Consider the following 14,136-nt stretch of genomic DNA (forward strand, 5'->3'; position numbering starts at 1 on the left):
CAATTCATAATTAAATTTATACAATTGGCATGATAATTATCAACAAGTATACATTCCTTATTCAAACTAAAGTAGACCTATATTTCATTTATATATGCACCTAATCACATACAACAAATCCACCATATATATATTATTACTAGAGTATAAGACATAACATTTGATTATAACATCATTCAACTACCACAAAACCTAACCTATTAGGTACATGCCAAATATAAGTAATGTTGAAAACTAACAAATATGACTAAGGCCGGGATTATGGATCAGATGCTTTGGTCGATGCATAGAAATCCTAAATTAGATCTAACCTGTGCATAGAGAAAGCAATCTGTATGCTGAGTAAAACATTCATTGGGTTTTCTATAATTTAAATAGATACTATTAACATTAACAATTCTACATAAATAAACGTGTATATCTATATGCTTATATTTACCATATACTTATAACTTAAAGTTACCAAGCTTAACATTCTTGATAATAAACTTGTTATGTGAACAAAGCTAACACTTCTTCCTGCTTCAATACAATTCAAGAGACAAATCATTATACTTGTAATAATAATTTAAAACTAATCTGTAACACTTCATAATTCAACCCAATCTTCAAGTCTGATCACGGAACCCAAGCTACAAAATATTACCACAGATAACAGAATAAAACGCTTACCATTTATAGAAATTAATTTCATTTAAACATCAAATCGTGTCATAATTCCATGAATAATATGAAATACAACCAAAACTGAGTCTCAAACGAGTTTACGAAAGCTCTTAGGTTGACCCAAGAACAAATAAGAACTAAACTGGAAACTATTTAAAAAATAATACAAATTTTACAAAATAAAGATCACACAAACATGTAAGTCACTATGGCCGTGTGAACCAAAATCGATTAATTCTTCCAGTAGTCACACAGTTGTGTCACCAACCCATGTGTCACACACACACAGCTATGTGGTCAAACCATGTGGTTCCGAAGTCTCCTACATTCCAATCATTACACAATTGTGTCACCAGCTCGTGTGTCAGCTCGTGTGGTACAAAAATGTACCACTTTGATCCTTATTCAAGTCAAAAATTCCAAAACCTCAAAACATACATTTTTGTAAACTAAAAACCTGCACAAAGCATCTCAAAACCAAGCCAAAACATGTTATATATAATTCTCTTAAACATCTAACCAATATGCCACATTGACACTGTAACAGGCCAATTTGCCCGGCCCCTTTGAAACCCAAAATAAATAAATAAACAAAAACCCAAATAAAATTATAACAGTCCATCATATGTCCTTTTACAGACTTTGACCCAAACTAATACCCCAAACCGAACCCTATACAAGCCCAAATCAATACCCAATCCCCAAATAAACCCCACGGTCCAAAGACAATGGTCCAACACCCAAAAATGAGCCCAAACGGCCCCAAATACTGAAACCAAGACAGAAACCCTAGCAGTTCCTGCTTGCACCGCAGCAGCCCCGGCCTCCGTACCGCCTCCGTACCCTCAGCAGCGCCATGCTCTCGTACACACGCCAACACCACCCCGTACCTGCAAATACAGAAAAACGACAGCAGCAAATACAAACAAAAATTGTATTTCTTTCTTTTTATTTCCTTTTATTCTTTTTTCTTTTTTTCGGCTATAAAGCCAGGATTTTTAATCCTTGTAATGGGTTGCAAAAAAGGAACGCACAAAAATAGTAGCAATACAAAGCAATCAAAAGCAGAGGAGGTGATTTCCGCTATCCACTTTCCTATGGTCTTTTCTTTCCTTTTACTAGTATTTGCTCACATCTTTCATCGATATATTTCAAAAAAAAAATAAACAAAAGAGAAGGAAAAGCGAAAGAAATCTTTCTTTCTATCAGTATTTACCTTGCGAATCCGTCTTCGATCCTGTGTCGTTTCGTCGAAATCGAAGCTAGGGGGTTTTGAGGTCGAAGAACAATACGCCAAAACCCGAAACATAAAACGTCGTTCTCGATGGCGATTTGGTGTTTAAGGAGGCACTTTAGGGTTTGGCTAAAGGAAAGGGATAGCAAAGAGTGGGAGAAGGTGGCTAGGGTTCGGCCGAGCAGGCTTAAGTGAGCCTCTATAGCGAATCAAAAACGGCGCCGTTTGAGCATGCTTCAATGGCTCTGAAACGGTGCCGTGTAGCCAAGTTCCGACCCGATCCGGCTCCTAACCCTCAGGATCCGCGCGTTTGCTGCGGTAAAGGGAAAATTTCACATTTAGTCCCTTCCTTTCGCGTTGGTGCTCAATTAGGTCTAGTCCAGATTCCTTTATTTTCTTAAATCCGACCTGTAATCTGCGTGCGTTTTCATTTTAATCCGTGCTTGTGTGCTGCGTTTTGGGAGCCTGGAATATTTCCAGTTTGAGTCCCTGTGATTTTGCACGATTTACCTATTGGCCCTTTTACTTTTAAGTAACCTGTTTCATTTGTAAATTTCCCCCTTTTTAATTTGATTTTAATTAGGTTTGTATTAGTATACCTTATTATTTTAACGTTTATTTAACATTTTGTTCGTATGTTAATTCTTTTATTTTATATGATTATATCGAATTTTTTTCGTAGTAATTGATTCAAATTTTATATACTCATATATTCGTATTATTTTGGTATTCTATACTTGTTATAGATTTTGAGGGTCCATTTAGTTTCTACATATGTGTCAAATTATTTTAATACATTACTTTATAAAATCATTATCTTGAGATTCGTATTTGTATTATTTTAGTTATTATATATTGTCTCATTTAAATTCTTTTATGTATACTATCTTAATGGTTAAATCATTATTTTAAAACTCATTTTTTCTCATAAAATTATTGTTCTAAAATTTTTGATGTTGTATTCTTTTGGTACATTAATTAGTATTTCATCTAAGTATTTTATTATTATATATATATATATATATATATATATATATATTCGTACGTATGTAGTAAAATAATTTAATCGTGTATACGTTTCTATGATATTTTTACAGATAATCATTTCTAAGTTTATTTATATATATACATATATATACATAATATGTAAATTTGTTATGTTTTAAAGATTACATCTTATTATACATTATTATTATTATTATATACTTTACACATAATTTAATTTTTTTATAAATTGTCAATTTTAAACCAATATTCTTTAATATTTAGTATATTGTTCGATCAAAATATTCATCTCCCTACGTATATTTTAATAATCAAGTATATATCTCTAGTTTTTTTTAATCCATTCATTCATGTATTACACATTGTGTGTTTATTAGTATTTCAAACTAGTTGTATACCACACTTTCTTTATTCTTATCTTATCTCGTATATCTTGCATTGATCATACCATATTAGGTTTTGTATATTATTGTGACATACTATCGTGTATTGTTTTATTTTGTTTTGTGCGATGCATTGTTATTATAATTTTTGTTTTATATTGTCATGTTAATTATTCTCCATGCATAATTGAAATTGAGCTATATTTCCAAGTTAGTTATACTTAGTTGTAAGTGTTTGTTAGTGGGTTAAATAAATTGTATTGCCTCCACTCTTCCATTGTTGTATTTTATGCGTACACATATTACCCCATATCATCTTTTTTCACTTGGTTTATGAAATGTGGTTTTATAAAATCCAAATTTTTATGATTAAATTCGTCTTATTGCGAGTCACATTAATATGTTTTAAGCTATTTTTATAATTATTCTTCTAAAAATCCTTTAAAACGAAGGCAATGTTCGATATTTGGCAATTCGCGGAATTGTGCCCTAACGTGTTGGGTTGCAATTTCTCGTTTGCTCAAAGTAATCGAAGGTCCCTTTAGAATTTCACCCATGTCTTTTAAAATCCTTTAAACGAAGGCAATGTTCGATATTTGACAATTTGCAGAATCGTGCCCTAACGTGCTGGGTTGTAATTTCTCGTTTGTTCAAAATAATCGAAGGTCCCTTTTGAAATTCACTTATGTTTTCTAAAAACTCTTCAAAACGAAGGTAATATTCGATGTTTGGCAATTCGGGGAATCGTGCCCTATCGTGCTGGGTAGCGATTTCCTGCTTGGCCAAAATGATCGAAGATTCCTTTAGAATTTCACTCATACTCTCTAAATTCTAAAATAAGGCAATGTCTGACATCTAGAAATTTGAGGAGTCGTGCCCTACTGTGCTGGGTTTCGATTTTCTCGTTGGACTAAATAATTGGGCATCCTTTTGCGGTGTTCAACGTATAAATTTTTGGAAGTCAAACTTTGTCATGTTTTTTAGGGCACAAAGGATCATGTCCTATTGTACTGGATGTGGTGCTATATTCCTCTTAAGCAAGAGAACTTTGATGACCAACTCGGGTTATTCAAATATTATCAAAAAGGGAACCACATTTCAAAAACATTTTTAAATCTTAGACATAGGACAGTATTGAATCGATTTGGTACCAATTTTGGGCGTAGTGAGGGTGCTAATCCTTCCTCATGTGTAACCGACTCTCGAACCCGTTTTCTCAAAAATTCGTAGACCAAAATCATTGTTTTAGTAAACCAAAAATGTTTTATTAAAATAACCAAATTCTTAGGTGACCCGATCACACCAAAACAAAAAGATCGGTGGCGACTCCATATTTTATTTTCAAAAAGTCGATCCCCAATTTTGAAAAAAATAGTTTCGACAGACACTAATACAAATCAAGGTATCATTTATCAATAAAATCAATTTAACTACTTAAACAATTCACGCTTAACCTACCACATTGATCATGTTTTCATGCCAATTCATTATTGCCATTTACACCACATTAGCTCAAACAGGCCACATTCAACATTTGCCCCTTATACATACTTATAAGCATTATGTGCAAGTTTGTTCAAAAAAAAAAAAAAGCATTATGTGCAAGTTTCAAAAATTCAAGTTGTAAACTTTCAAAATAATTATATGTGCAATACATCCCCTAAATACACGCCACATAACCGAGTCTGGAACAATAAAAAGACTACTAAATTCAACTACCATTATAACACTTCATACCATATTCAAGCTTATTTATAACTTACTTATACTTAACCAAATACTTACACCATTATCATAGTATATAAATCATGTAGAAAAAAGTTATACCAAGATGGCACAACATTTAAGTCATATCCTAAGATCACTAATTTGTCATACCAATAATACATGTATCATCTAACAATTCACCAACAAGTTCATACTTTCTTATAAATGTTATCCATCCAAAACTACACAAGACACTATTTAGCATTTATCATACCATTTCACTTGTCAAATTTACCAATTCACCTATCTAAGTATTTTAAACATGGTCAAAACATACCTATACCAACAGGTCACTAATCATTTATGCCATATTGTCATTTCAACTTATATAATTATAGCATATGATCTATCAACAATAAAGCATATAATCAAGTTATACCAACTTCCAAGTACCTATCCATATTTACCATACAATTCATAGGTTACAATTTAGTCCCTTTTAAGTAAGTTCATCAAAATTATAATTAATCTAAACTAATAAACACTAAATATAATCAAACATATCACAAAAGTTATATAGTAAGTTCCATATGAACTTACTTGGGAAAACATCAACCAACAAAGCATTGGGGACTATTCCGCAATTTTTTTTTTCAATTATCTTTCGGTTGATTCAAATCTTGATATATAATAATTCATTTCAATTTATAATGTAGCGACCCAAAATCTGTGGGCATCAGAAAAGTACATTATCAAGCCTTCGTCTTAGTAAACGAAGTCCGTAAATATTTATTAGGAATATTTTTTAGTCTAGTTATGTGTCTAAATATGCTTTAATTAAGTGAATTTAGCTTAATTTAAAGTAATTAGGAAAAAAGGATTAAATTGAATAAAGAGTGAAAGACTAATTATAGATTAAAAGAAAGTAAAAGGGCAAAATGACAATTAAGCCATTTAGCATAATTTGAGGCGGCAAACATGTTAAAATCTAAGATATTTTAGATTTTAATTATGTACATATATATAATTTAATTAAAAATAAATTATTAAATTAATTAATTATAAATATCATATTATGAATTAAATTAAATTAAAGTCAAGTGTATGATGATATATATATATATATATATATATATTTATACAAATGTAATAATAGTATGCATATATTTATAAGATATTTATTTAATTACTTTTATTTAAGTAAATAGATATTTATTATTTATCATTATTATTATTCTATCAAATTATAATTTATATTATTAAATTATGATTATTATTATTAAAATAAATTAAAATAAAGACAAATGTATGGTGATTAATTTATACAAGTGTGATGCATATATTTATACATTTGTAATATATTTATTTAATTATTTTTATTTAAGTAAAAGATTTTATTATATTAAAATATTAAATTATATAAAATAAATAAAATAAGGACAATTGGATAGTGATATAATAGACAAGTGTAAAATATATGTGTGTCCAATTGTAATATATATTTGTTATTAAATAAGATATTTATTATAATTATAATTATTATTATTAAGTTAATAAAATAAAAGAATAAAATAAATGAAATAAAATAAAGAAACAAAACAAAGTAAAGAAGAAACAGAATAGCTATTCGAAAACGGAGCAGGGAAAGGAGAAAAAGAAAAGAAAGAAAAAAAAAAGGAAAAACTAGAGTTTTAATTTTTGAAGTTTTAATAGGTAAGTCAATTAAGCCATTTTCTTTAATTTTGATGTTTCAGAAGCTCTAGAATAAAGTTTTGTTGGATTTAAAGTTGTAAATTTGAAAGTTAATAGATTTTTGAGTAGGGTTTATGTTGAACAAATGATGGAATTGAGGGTTTATTTGATAGAAATTTTGATTGGAATTGAATAAATGATTGAATTGTAAACTAAGCTATAAGTTTTGAGTTTTAGGGATTAAATTGAAATAAATTCGAAATTATGAAAATATGATAAAAATTAAATAGTTAAATGTGAGTTTGGCAAGAAATTGAGTAGCAAAAAGGTATGAATTGAGAAAGAAAAATATATAGGTTTAGTTAGGATTAAATTTGAAATTAAAGTAAAAGTTAGATAAAAATTTTAGCAATTAAATTGTATTGTGTTAATGATTGTGAAATTATTTTAATTGTTTGTAGCTAATATCAAGCCTGAAACATCGGCCTAAAAAGGAAAAGAAAAGATCGTCGAGGATTAAATCTGAAGAGAATTCTGGTTTCTATCACTATAATTCAAACTTTATCATTATTATGTGTTTAATTTACTAATTATGTGTGGTAAGTATTTTAAGATAAGTGTTTAGTAAAATGATAAATTTATGATTGGGTATGAAATTGAGACCGATCATCGAATCAATTATAGAATCTTGAATATTGTTTGGAATACTGAATTGAATTGTGAAGTTACTGAATATTGTTATGTGTACTGCATTGAACTGTGAAATAACTGAAGTAATGAATTACTGCAATACAGTGAAACTAATTGAAATAGGGAATTATATTTGATACTGAACTGAGATGGAAATTGTACTGAAAAGTGAATTAAATACCCTATTAACTAGTCGGGCTAGTCGGATATAGTTGGCATGCCATAGGATATGGAAGAGTACGAGTTTTTGCCGACTTACTGATCAGGCACTTATGTGCCGACTCATCGTTATATTCGATTCGACACTTTGTGTGTCGAATCATTATCATATCTTATTCTGATTCAGCACTTTGTGAGTTGAATCTTTATCTTTATCTTTATCGCTACCGTTCTCGATTCTTGTTTAGGTCATCGTAAACCGTTAATGCACAATGTATCGTACTGGTGTGTTGGTTGGAATCCGTGTATCCGCTGAGTTCGAGTCAAGTTAATAGGGACAAATGAAATAAATTTACTGATAAAATAAATTTGAATGATATGGCATATGTGAAATGTGAGAATTGAAATAAAGAAATAAGAATGATATATATATATATATAATCAAATGACATAAAAAGATTGAATTTGTAACACCCCCTACCCGTATCCATTGCCGAAATAGGGTACGAGGCATTACCGGAGTTTACTGAACATTTTCAGATAATTCTGAGTCATTTATTATTCATATTTTGAAAATAATCACAACGCCTTTCTATTGGGCCCTCGAAGCCCCAAACATACATTAGAAACCAGTCGGAATTAAATCGGGATCATAGAAAAAAAAATTTCGCAAAATCTTAAATTTTATTTTCATCTAAGCACTTACCATTTCAATGCTCCTTATAATTAAACATGTTACCATTCAATCAATAGCTTGGCACTTGTCTAAGCGTTAAACAACATCATTGTTAGTATACTTGCACATATTTCATCTAAATTCAACATTGATATACTTATTTTCTTGACATGTCACACTTGAGTTTAATAATTGTCTTTACTTACATAATTTTCTTGTATCAACATATCAAAGATAATCATATATGTACATGTCATGAAACATATCATTCTCTTACCATTTCTTCATAAGTATATATCAATCATTTCATTATATCAATATTTCATGTTCCATCATTTCCATATATTTTATGTATAATTATTCGGTAAAGTTTATATCAAACTTAACATAAATTATATTCCATGTACTTATTCTTATTTCGTTTATCTATCTTCATAATTATTTCATACAACTATTTTGTACATATATTTCCATATGACCAGTTCTTGTAAACATTCACACAACCATTTCATATAACCATTTGTCATCTGATACATATTACTGAAGATCAATTGTTCAATAAATGTCATAGCGTCTCCTATCCACGGTCTTATTTATCTTTGACATGATGCCATAGTGTCTTTCAACTATGGTCTTACTCATTTTCTATCATGTTGCCATGGTATCTTTCAACCATTGTCTTATTCTTTTCATGTCATGTTGCCATGGTATCTTTCAACCATGGTCTTATTCTTTTCATGTCACGTTGGTCTTATTCATTTCATGTCATGCTACCATGGCATCTTTCAACCATGGTCTTACACATTTCATATCATGTAGCCATGGTATCTTTCAACCATGGTCTTACACATTTCATTTCATGTTGCCATGGTATCTTTCAACCATGGTCTTACACATTTCATTTTAGAAAGCACATTCCCGCGAACCTCATCCTTATAGCGGGATTACCAGTCCATGCTAAATCCCTTGTAATATAAACTCATAGAGTATTATCGGGATTACCAGTCCAGGCTAAATCCCCTGCAACGACAATTACTCTAATGAGCTTGGATCTGAATTACCAATCCAGACTAAATTCAGACCCTGATTCGGATTACCCGTCCGGGCTAAATCTATTTTACACATATTCTTCAAGAGGGCTATATCAGGATAGGATCACTCGTCCGGGCTAGATCCTTTTTACCGTCAATTCCTTTTCGTTCAACCGGGATTTCTTCCCATTTTTATCAAATATATCAATGTTTCATCAATTTTCATATGAGGGATATTTAAATCATAGTCACATCAATAACATACATTTCAAGTATTTAAGAATATAATTAAAGTTATACGAACTTACCTGGCGAAATTACAGAAATATCAAGATTCAGGGGCATTTTGGTAATTTACCATTTTCCCAATTTCCACCCGATCTTAAATTCATAATTTCATTAAATTTATTAATTTATATAATAAAACAATTCATTCCCTTCAATTTGGTCATTTTTGACATTTTTGCAAAATTACCCCTGAAGTTTTGCTTTATTCAATTTAGTCTTTAAGCCTAAAACATGCAAATTAGTCATGCTAGCTGAATATTCATAAATATTTTTCTCCTCCTCCTCTCCATTCCACATCCTTAATGTATATAACACACTTGTACGTAACATTATCTATATTTTTTATTATTTACTTTTATGAATATTCAAGCTGTCCATATGTGTCATAGTCACTAAATTATTCATATCTGGAGCTATAGAACTCTAAATTAAGATCCGATAATTTTCCCTGAAACTAGACTCATATATATTCTTACCATAAAATTTTAAGAATTTTTAGTTTAGCCAATAAGTACAGTTTATTCTTTAAAGTTACCCCTATTCTATTGTCTCACAGTTCTGACCCTTCTTCACTAAAAATTAATTAGGTCCTCTTACAGAATTTGAATGATATTTTTGTTTGTTTATATTGAAAATAGACTCATTCAGAATTATAAACATATAAATTTAAATCCATAATTATTTTTCTCCAATTTTTTATGATTTTCCAAAGTCAGAACAGGGGAACCCGAAATCATTCTGACCTTGTCTCACAAAATTTATTATATCTCATGATTTACAATTCCATTGCTTACATAATTTTTTCTATAAGAAACTATACTCAATAAGATTTAATTTCATAATTTATTCATCCTATAATTCGATTTATACAATTTTTAGTGATTTTTCAAAATTAGACTACTGCTACTGTTCAAAACTGTTTTAGTGCAAGATATTATTTACCATGTTTATAACACCCTTATTTTCTTTCTCTACACTATTTCTCTTCACTTTCTCTTGTTTTCTCTTCATTAACATATCAAGAACATAGGATCATATGTAAGGAAACTCTACATTAACATTAATCCCATGCTTTTTCAATAATATCAAACTTAAAAATATATTGAAATCATGATGTTCTTACCTTGTTCTATTGATTTCAATCTTCATCTTGATTTTCTCTCTAATTCAGTTTCCATTTCTTGAATCCAACTTGATATTCTAACTTCCCATAGTCTCCTTAACATTTTTCTCTCTTGGTAGCTATGGAAATTCTTTTGATTTTTGGGTGAAAATGGTGAATTTTTGGTAGAAGGACCAAATTGTAAAGAAATGAAAACTTCTTTTCTTCTTCTTCTTCTCACGTTGGTTTTGCATGGGAAAGATGGATGAGAATTTCTCATCTTTCTTTCTTTATATACTAATAAAATAATAATAAAATATCTTATTAAAATATTAATAAAATAATATTTATCTAATTAAATAATTATAAAATATCAAAATATCTCTAGCATCATTATTACTTTCTAGATTTCTCTCTCCTCCAATTGACCATTTTGCCCTTCATTATCTTTTAAAATTCTATCCTTGAGTCATCATTTAATTTGATAAAATTTCAATTTAGTCCCTCATAGTTCTTCATCTATTCAATTTGGTCCTAATTCATCCATTTTCCTTAGTTTCTAGATCATTCCACCCTTAAAATATTTACACTATTGGTCCTTCAACTTTTTCATATTTACACTTTAACCCCTCAAATTTTGAGTATTTACTCTTGTGCAACAAAACTTTTCTCACTTTTACAATTTAGTCCTTTCTTGAATTAATATATCATAATATACTTCCCAATATTAGCATAACTCAAAATTTCCCTTTTTGTCACTTTATTTCCTTATTTTACTATATCATGGATAATATTTTACTGTAAAAATTTTCGGGATATTACAGAATTGTTCATTAAGTGATGATAATTGTAATGTAAAAGTATGTGTGTGATTTAATGTATTTAATTATAAATTGAATTATAGTGATACCACTAAGTATATGTATACTCAGCGTACGGTTGTTTCCGTGCGTAGGTTGTAGAAGTCAAGTATTGAACCAGCATCCAAAGCCAGACCCGACTTCAGCAAACTTTTGGTGATGCATATTTTCTTTTGGCAATGTGGCATGTACATAGGATGTGTATAAAGGATATTATATTTTGAATATAAATGGTTAAAAATGTTAGTATTACAAGTCTAAGAATTATAATGAAAGAAGTTTATCCATTTCAATTTAAATTAGTACATTGATAAATTTAAATTGATATTATATTGATTGAGTTTGATTAGAAGGTATTTAGAATAGAAAATGAGTATGTGAAATGAGTCGGTTGAATTGGTTATGTTCGAAATAGACACGGTTTTAATTACAGGGGTTTTATGTAAAAACAAGAAGAAATGCTGTCGAAGACAAGCAGAAATGCTGTCGAAATTTATAAATAAAAAAATTCTGAAGTATTTGAACGAGTCCCGTTTCACTTTTAATACATGTTTTAGACTTCGAGAGTTCATTATAGGGACTTAGTTATTAAATTATACTAGGAATATTATTTTATTTATGAATTATTCGTAAGTTGTCTGATATGTCCGGTAATGTCTTGTAACCCTATTCCGACAACGGTTCGGGGTTGGTGGTGTTACATACAAATTCCAAATATCTTATAACAGCCTATTGTAATCATATATTAATTCAATTTCATTTTTTGAAAGCTTCATACACTTTTGTATTTTATTCAATTTGGTCCCTAAAAGCCAAATAGCCATATCTTTCAAATTTGAGTTTCGATTTACAATCTGATTTCAATTACATTCTTCTACAGTCCTCTATTATCTATAATTACAGAAATTTAATGTCAATTTCGAATTTTAAACTTTAGTCCCATGTTCAAAAACTAGCAATTAAACTTTATGAACTAGTCATTTTTCACTTCTAAGCTTAAATTCTAACATTTTATCACCAAAAGCTTCAAGCATTCATCAATGATATCTTTTAGAAACTTTAACAATTTTGAAAAATAACACTCGGGTTAACTAAATCGAACTGCAATAATCTCAAAAACATAAAATTTACAAAGAACAAACTTAAAATCACTCATCATGCAAGGCCAAATGCTTCAAGCTTAAAAATCTATTTTGTTTCCCTTATTGCTTCGTAAAGGAGAAGAAGAAGATGAAACCATGTTTCTTTTCCCCACATTCTTATTTGTTTAATATATTTATTTATATTATACTTTTTTTTGGTATTTTAACTAAAATTTAACATAATTTATAAACATAAACAACACCTAACCGTCCACTTTAGGCTAAAATGATCTATTTACCTTTTTAGACTTTAGTTTGATTACCATCTTAATCATTTAGCAATTAAAATTTATAGCAATTAACTTTCACCATTTATTTTTTGTACCTTAATTAACTACTTGATTGACAAAATTGAGGAGCCAAACTTCAATTAAACTTTATACTAACCTCATAAATATCAAATAACGATATTTATGGTCTCAAACATTGGAAGTGAGGTTCCAAAACCTTAATTAAATATCAATTAAACAAAAAATACTGGACCAAATTTTAATATATTTCTATTCTAGCCTCATAAACATTAAATATTAATATTTATGAACATGATTTACGAAAATGACATTTTGAAACCATAATTTCTAATACCATTGGAAACCAGGTCATTACAAAAATATTAAATTTTGATAATGTTAGTGATTAAAATAGAAAATTTGAAACTTTGGTGACCAAAACAGAAACACGTTAATAGTTCAGTTACTATTTTCATAATTGACCCTATTATTTATTATCATAATAGTAGAAAGTTAAAACTTTTATATATATTTTAAAATTATTCATGCACTAGCTAATGCACAATATTTTGACTAGTGTGACTAATAAAAACCAAAACTTTAATTGGTGTGGAAAAGGGGGACCGATTCCATCAATTTATTACTAGAATGGTATGCACCGATCGAAACAATAGAAACCAACGTGGAACCGACTACATTGCTTCAAACCCTTTCATGCCATGCCATAAAACAAACATGCCTAAAACATAAGATGCAAAATTTAAATACTTGATGCTAATGTTAGTTACAACTATCAGAATCAACGTCAGTTGCAATTTAAAGAATCTCTCGCAAGTTATTGTAACTTGCTTCAACTAATTGTCCAAGTATTTGTGAAGGAATTGGATGTTAATGGATTAATTAATTAAAATAGGTTAAAAGATGGTCGTAGCTTGTGACTAGATTAATTGTTTATTTTATTTTTTTATAATTAATCTAGGTGATAGATAAGTTAAGAAATAAACTGAGGGAGAGTGCGACGAGATGTTGTCTTAAACTTAATGATCTAATTGAATAGCTACCCAAGTCACTAAGATATACACAAATTGCGAGGCTACTTATAAGATATATACTAACTAGGTAGTGAGGAATTGATGATAGTGGCCGGCAACTATTTAGTTGATTCTTATAAGCTATACACAAACTTACAATATACATCTTTTATGGAACATCTATTAGGATGCAAGCTATTGTTAAATAGAGTTATTATTGAACAAGAGTTGTTCTTAAAT

The 14,136-nt window shown here is 29.2% G+C and overlaps 1 long non-coding RNA gene across 1 annotated transcript; it reads right to left on the reverse strand.

The window, feature by feature from the left end:
- Positions 1–674: 674 nt before the first annotated feature.
- LOC108454164 (uncharacterized) lies at positions 675–2,306 on the reverse strand. Its single transcript, XR_001866673.2, has 2 exons — positions 1,883–2,306; positions 675–1,556 (listed from the first exon to the last, which is right to left on the reverse strand). It is a non-coding gene; the product is annotated as an uncharacterized LOC108454164 (long non-coding RNA).
- Positions 2,307–14,136: the final 11,830 nt, after the last annotated feature.

Source organism: Gossypium arboreum, chromosome 9 (assembly GCF_025698485.1).
Source record: "Gossypium arboreum isolate Shixiya-1 chromosome 9, ASM2569848v2, whole genome shotgun sequence".
Classification (NCBI taxonomy): domain Eukaryota; kingdom Viridiplantae; phylum Streptophyta; class Magnoliopsida; order Malvales; family Malvaceae; genus Gossypium; species Gossypium arboreum.